Source organism: Arachis duranensis, chromosome 5 (assembly GCF_000817695.3).
Source record: "Arachis duranensis cultivar V14167 chromosome 5, aradu.V14167.gnm2.J7QH, whole genome shotgun sequence".
Taxonomy (NCBI): domain Eukaryota; kingdom Viridiplantae; phylum Streptophyta; class Magnoliopsida; order Fabales; family Fabaceae; genus Arachis; species Arachis duranensis.
In genome coordinates this window covers 18,089,187-18,097,321 of record NC_029776.3, presented here as the reverse complement: position 1 = coordinate 18,097,321, position 8,135 = coordinate 18,089,187, and positions in this window count along the sequence as shown.

Genomic DNA, 8,135 nt, shown 5'->3' with positions numbered 1-8,135 from the left:
TTAGCATTTATCATTAGAAACTAAAATTTAAAATTTAAATATAAAATTTAGGAATTAAAATTTATAATTTATGATTTAAAATTAAAAGTTGAAAAAGCGACTCCTTAATTGATCAATATGACAATTTTTTTACATTATATGACTCCTCAATCCTCATTATACTGCATTTTCGTTTCTTGTTGTTTCTATTGCTGTTTTTTCCGTTTAATTTTAGTACTCGAAAGTATTTTATGAAAAATAGTTACACGCTGATCAAGAACTCATCCAACATATATATATATATATATATATATAAAAGCTTATTTGTATTTGTTCCGGACTTGATTTTCAGGTCCTTTATCGAAGTAGTTTTTATTTGGTTATTTAGATTTGGACCTCATTTATGGTTTTCAAATCTCTAACCAAATAAACTAATATTCAAAATTAAATATCACTCTTATCTAATCCAATAAAATAAAATAAGATTACAAACTCCAACTATTTAAAGGAAATTAAGGATTTTTTTAGATATGCTACACGTCCCTGATCCATCTTATAATCTGTACTAGTAATATCTTGTACATTGGTACCGTCTGGAGACTTGCCAAGTCTTGACGACATGATGGAAAAATTTGAGGAGCGGTCCTCAAGCCATCTCTACGAATCAGACCCACCAAACCTAACGCACGAGCCACGAAATGACATTTTTCACCGACCCACGGGAGGGTAACTAGCACCGTGCACCCGTCAACCAACCCCCTGACAGGCAACGACCAAGAGAAGACGACCGCCAGCTGGATAAGACCAGAATAACCAACGGCCTAAGAGAAAAAGCGATCCAAATAATCCAAGAGCTCTACCAAAGAGTACAAACCCTAGAGGGTCGGGTTGATTTCAAAGAACGATACTACCCGGAACATACAAGTCAAGCAACCTCCAGGAGCCGATCACGGCGAGAAACCAGGAACGAAAGATCGCCCGACCGGTGATCATCTCCTTTAATTCTTGTGCTCATTCCATTTTTACAAGCTTCCTCTCCATCAAATCCAGCCAAATGCTACCTAAAATAAACAAAATTGCACGAAACTCAAAGTAGCATCCATAGTGGCTAAAAGATAATTAATTCTTGATTAAACTCAACAATTTAAATACAAATTCACTAGGAAATGATAAGAAAGATGCTCATGCATCAACTGGCACCACGAAAAACACTGAAATCACAGTGTTTCTCAGGAACCAGAGCGCCGTCACGATGACGAAGATAGAAGACACCAACAAGATTCTAAACGAACAAAGAGTGAGCACGTGTTAATGGGAGCCACCCTATTTACTAAGAGGATCCTAAAGGCCAAGTTACCAAAGGGTTTTGACAAACCAACCGATATGAAGTATGACGACACCAAAGACCCTTAGAAACACCTAATGGCCTTCGAGGCCAGGATGAACCTAAAAGGAACTGTCGACGCAGTTCAATGCAGGGCTTTCCCGATGACCCTGGCCGGCGCAGCAATCAAGTGGTTTAATGCTCTCCAGGAAGTTCATGGCACATTTCACTACTAGGATTGCAAACACACGATCAGCCTGCTCGGAGTCACGCAACGGCAAGACGAGCCCACGAGGAAGTACCTCGATAGGTTCAATGACGAGTGCCTAATGGTTGACGAACTCATAAATTCCATGGCCAGCCTCTATCTAACCAATTGCCTCATGAATGAAAACGTTCATAAGCACCTCACGACTAAACCAGTCTGGACCATGCACAAAATCCAGATCCTCGTTAGGGAATACATAAACGACGAGGAAGTAACCCAAGTCGTGGCAGCAAAAAATGGCACCACGGCACGTCGAGGTAACCCCCGCCCAAAGACCTTCCAAAAGAGCACTTTAAATCCATTACCCTTAGCCGGCCACCCAAGGTGGGGAAGTTCATGAACTACGCCCCTTACTGCCCCAATCACGAAGATCTATCACTAGACAGCAGAGCGAAACATCCTCCCGAAGGCGCGACAAATAAAGAAACAGACAGGCGGTAATAAAAGCTTATACTGCCACTATCAAAGAGGATATGGACACAAGACTCAAGAATAATCTAATTTGAAAGACGCTCTCGAGCAAGCCGTCTGAGACAGAAAACTCCCCGAGATTGCCAAAATTATCCGAGAAACTAGGAAAGCCGAAAGAGAAAGATCGCCAGAGCGGGAAGGAAGCAATCCTAGGATGGTAAGGCAGGCACAATAGAAGATTCCGAAAACCAACCCAACAATCATCATGAACATTATCACCGGGAAAGATGCAGCAGAAAAATCCAAATCGGCACTGAAAAAGGATCTCCGGGTGCTGGCCATAAAAGACGAAAAAATACCCTCTTCGTTTCCGACAACGATCGCCTTTCCCCCGATGAATGCCAGGATGGCACCTCGGTAGAAAATGCCCTCTTCATCATATCCGCTAAATTCAGGATCAATTTGGTAAAATGTATACTGGTAGACACCGAAGCTAACTCCAACATCCTTTTGGGAGGAGCTATCAACAAGCTAAGATTCCAAAAAGAAAACCTACAAAGTCATCGCAATGGAGTAACCAAACTCGGAGATAACTTCCTCAAGCTGGATGGTTCCATCGTGCTACCAATCGCTATCAGAACCAGATGCCAGAAGAGGACCATACTCGCCGAGTTCGTGGTCTTAAAAGATTCCACGGCCTACAATATAACATTGGGTAGAAAGACAATCAACAACTCTTTGTCGCCATATTTACCAAGTTCCTAATCATGAAGTTTCAAGCCAACAACGGCACCATAGGAACGATACACAGCGACTGGGAGGTCGCCGTAGAATGCGACACCACCAACCGGACCCTACGAAAGAGGTCCCGGGATGCGGCAGGAATCTTTCTTGCTGACCTAGACACAAGATAAGAGGATCAACCTAGACTAGAACCTGAGGGAGACATGGAAAAGATACAAATAGGGCAGACCAAAGACGAATTCACATTTATCAACAAAAATCTACCCTTCGGCCTAAAAAGCAAACTATGGAACTCCTAAAACAAAACAGGGACCTCTTTGCATTCACCCCAACTGACATGTCGGGAATAGACCCATAACTGATGTCTCACCGATTATTCGTGGACTTCAAAGCCAAACTAGTAGCCCAAAGAAGAAGAAAAATGTCTACGGAATGAGCAATCGAAGTCAAAAAGGAAGACAGAAACTTACTCGAAGCAGGATTCATCCGGGAATTACCCTGATAAATAACGAATATACGTCGACTACATGGACTTGAATAAAGCTTGTCCAAAGGACATATATCCTCTCCCAAACATTGACGAACTGGTGGACGCTACCTCGGGACATCAGTACCTCAACTTCATGGATGTCTACTTAGAGTATAACCAAATACCCATGCACAAATCGAATGAGGATAAAATGGTGTTCGTGACTCCCGAGGGTACGTACTGTGACACAGTCATGTCCTTCGGGCTGAAAAACGCCGGGGCACATACGAAAGGCTCGTCATAAAGATCTTCAAAGACCTCTCGAGGACCAAACTAAAGGTCTACATCGGTGACATGTTAGCCAAAATAGAGACAGGCGACGAGCTCATTGACGACCTAAAACTCATACTAGGCACTTTAAGGAAGCACCGAATGTGCTTCAACTTGATGAAATGTGCTTTCAAAATTGAGGGCAAAAAATTCTTTGGCTTCATGATCACACAACGGGGAGTAGAGGCAAACTCGGAAAAATGTAGAGCCATCATCGAGATGAGCAGCCCGGCAAATATCAATGACGTCCAAAGGCTGACCGGGCGACTTGCCGCTCTTTCACGGTTCCTCGGTGCCTCGGCTCAAAAGGCCATCTCCTTCTTCCAACTCATGAAGAAGGGGAGTAGTTTCAAGTGGGAACTCGAATGCAAAAGAGTTCTAGCACTTTAAAAAGGTGCTAGTAGAACCTCCTATACTCTCAAAGCCCAGAACGGGATAGACCTATATCTCTACCTGTCCATAACGGAAGAAGTGTTAGCAGCGGCGCTAATACTTCATAAGTAAAATTCTCCAAAACATGGAAACGTGCTACTCCAAACTCGAAAAGCCCACCTATGCGCTACTCGCGGTGTCCCGACGCCTTTGGCAGTATTTCCAAAGCCACCTCAATGTGGTATAGACAGAATAGGCAGTCAGACAAATACTACATAAGCCAGACTTGGCAGGACGGATGCTCGCTTGGTCGGTCAAGCTGTCACAATACGAGGTCAAATTTGAGCCCAGAAACACAATTAAGGCTCAAACCATGGCAGACTTCATTGCCGAAATGACAACGGAAAGCGAACCCACAGAGTTATGGAAACTCCATATTAACGAAACCCAGTTTATGGACAAATGATTTAAGGAGTTCCTAGAAGGACTCGGCATCTCACAATGGTTCAACTCGGTGGAGCACCTGCAAATCAAAGGTCAAATAGTAGCCAACAAGATCATTATGTAGGGCTTCAAGAAATGACTAAACGAGGCCAAGGGCCTATGGGCCGACAAGATTGGGTCTCTCCTCTGGTCATATCGAACATCCCCTCAAACCTCCACTGGAGAAACCGCCTTTCGTTTGACCTACGGTCTAGAAGCCGTCATCCCGTTGGAGGTTCAAGATCTCAGCCCGCAAAGAACCATGGGAGGACACGATGAAGACGCCGAGTAGGTTCTCGCGGACAAAGTCAGGAGCATAGCGCACCTACGAAAGCTAGCCTTGAAACAAAGGATAAGCCTAAGGTACAATCGATATGGTAAAACAAGACTACAAATAGGGAGACATTGTCTTATGACGCAACGACATCGGTCTCCCCATCATGGGAGATGGAAAGCTCACACCCAACTGGGAAGACCCCTATCGAATCAAGTTTGTAACGAGACAGAGGTATCGAGGTCATGGGATGGTTCAAACCTATGGCACTGCTACTCATGAGGAAGCCCTACTGATTTGGTAACTTTGTTATATTTATTTATACGTTTTGTAATTTTTAGTATTACCTCTATTTCTTTCCTGTTATTATGTTTTCTCGTTTTCTCGAGTACATTTTCCTATCCAAACAACAAAAGGAGGTTTTAATGAGGCCCAACATTAATAAAAGTTATACTTTATTTCCTACCAAAAATGACACGAACTACATGGCTACACTGGGGCTTGATCACTACTGAGGCCAGCACAAAACGAATATCCACAAAATAAAACAAGTACTCAAAACGGCCCACTAGGAGGCCCACTATTCATGCATGAAAAAATAGCCCACCAAAAGGCCACTAAAAACGTTTAAAAAGCCGAAAAAATGGCATACAAACTTCAAAAAAGAAAAATTGTTCGAAAGCAATGCATACAAATGCCGAACAAACAACTTACAAACTTCAAAAGGAAAATTGTTCAAGAGCAATTAATATAAACACCGAACAAACGGCTTAAACACTTCAAAAATTAAAAAGAACTAATCAAAGATCTACTATCTGGCCATCTTGCATGGTCAGGAAGTCCCCTATAATAGACACGTCCACCTCCGGGGCTAACACACGGACCTGGGCCTTCATGGTCTCCTTAGCAGCCCAGATAGCATCCTTAGTATCCTAAAGCAGGCCCTCCTTATCCTTCTTTAGTTGAATGACTTCGGCCCTCAACAACTCTGCCTCAGTAAGGGTAGTGATGCGTGAGTATCTTTTCTATCTTTTCCTAGTGAATTTGCACTTAAATTGTTGAGTTTAATAAAGAATTAATTATATTTTAGCCACTATGGATGCTATTTTGAGTTTTGTGCAATATTGTTTATTTTATGTAGCATTCGACTGGATTTGGTGGAGTTTCTGCAGCACAAAAATCAAAGGAGATGGCTGCGAAGAGCGATGCACACGCGTGCCTGACGCGTGCACGTGATTTAGAGATATCCATGGCGACGCGTGCGCGTGAGTGACGCGTACGCGTGAATTGAAGATCTTCTCAGCGATGCGTTCGCGTGACTGACGCATCTGCGTGACTTGCGAAAAAGACCATCGATGCGTACGCGTGACTGACGCGTACGCGTGACATGCGCCACGTGCAGAAAACCCAGATAAACGCTGTGGGCGATTTCTGGGCTGTTTTAACCTAGTTTCCAGCCTAGAAAATACAGATTAGAAGCTGTAAAATGGACAAATCAAGTGGTCCCCACCCATCAGCTGAAGACTTGTTAATTAATTCAAATTTAAATTCAAATCTTATTTTTTTAGGAAAAGATATTTTTAGTTTTAGATAATTAGATTTTAAATTTATTAGGATTAGTTATAAATAAGAATTTAGATGCCATCAGATGGGTACTGTACATTTTTATTTGAATCCTTATTTTCCCTCTCAATCATGAGCAACTAATCCTCCATTGTTAAGGTTAGGAGCTTTGTCTATTTGTATGGATTGATTTTATTCCTTTTTCTATTTTAATTGATGCATGGATTTATAATTTAAGAATTGTTTTCGTTCTTTATTTTATGAATTTGGGTGGAACGGAAGTATGACCCTCTTTCTATTTGAGTTCTTATAAAACTTGAAAAAGCTCTTTACTTGAACAACAGCTTGAAAATAATTTCTCCTAAATTTTAATTATTTGGATTTAACGGGATACGTGACATATAATCCCCTTATTTTTTGGTAATTAGAATTTTTGTGGCATATAAACTAGAAATTGATTATCACCCTCTAATTGGAATTAATTGACCAAGGAATTGGCAGTTAATGAATTTTTGAGGAGACTAGAAAGGTCTAAGGAATTAGGGTCTAGTCACATATAGTTTGCCATAAATTAAATCCTACATGATTAAAATACTTAGTAAGAAAAGTTAATCCGAAAAAATAGATAACTCTGAAGCCTTAACTGTTTCTCCAATATTTTATTTTCAACTTATTTATTTGCATGTCTGCCTTCTGATATTTTTGAATTTAAATCTTTTGAATATCTCAAAACCCTTTTCTGCTTGCCTAACTAAGCCAATCAATCAATCATTATTGCTTGATCCATCAATCCTCGTGGGATCGACCCTTACTCACGTAAGGTATTACTTGGTTCGACTCGGTGCACTTGCCGGTTAGTTTGTGGGTTGTAAAATACCGCACCAAGTTTTTGGCGTCGTTGCCGGGGATTGACTGTGATTAACAACTATCAGTTGTTTGATTGCTTAGATTAGGCGTTTTAGTTTTAATTTTATTTAATTTTTGTTTTAGTATTATTTTCTAAAAAATTATTTTGATTTATTTTATTTAAATTTTTTTCCTCTTAATTTTTGAAATTAAGTTTGGTGTCCCCGTAGTAATTTTTCTTAAAAAATATTTTTTTAAAAATCCTAGTATCTTTCGTTGTTTAATTTTTGAATTTATAGTTCACTTCTTTTCATTTATTTTCGAATTTTTTATTATTTTTTTATTTTATTCCTTTTCAAAAAAAAATTCTATCTTCTTTGCTTTTCTATTTACCACATGGTGCGTTTGATTCTGTTTGGTATTTTGTGCTAAGGAAAAATAATGGAGAGAGATCGCATAGGTTACTACTCACACCAAAGTAGTGATTCATATTATGGTGGATGGAGGAACTATCCAAATTTTAGTTGGCAAAGTCAAAACCAAAGAAACTTCATTGCTCCATGTTCCAACTATCTAGAGCCACCATCTCCATATTCATATCAAGAGCCACCATCAGATATTGAGACTCCTCAGAAGAAGGGTGTTATGGAAGTATAAACTCTTAATGCTATTTGTTCATACCCTGGGTCGAGTTGTCCGACCCGGGATGGTTAGCGACAAGACGACCGATCTCTTCAGATCAAACCATCTGACCTCTCCTCAAAGAGCTCGGTCAATTTGCTAGGAAAGTCCAATAAAGGGCCCAGATAGAGGAACATGGTCCGAATCCAAAGGTAATCCAAGCCTACAAAGAGAATGGCGGTTCCCACGAGGATAAGCTGACCTCACCTAAAGATAAAGATAAGATAAGATAACTAACTTATCTTATCTAAAAAGGTTACTCCTCACCATTATAAATACGCTGGAGCACCCAGGTATAACTCATACTCTGATTCTACTCAATACCTGCTTAATACCCTTGCTAACTTAAGCATCGGAGTCCCTTGCAGGTACCACCACCCTCCGAGGATGA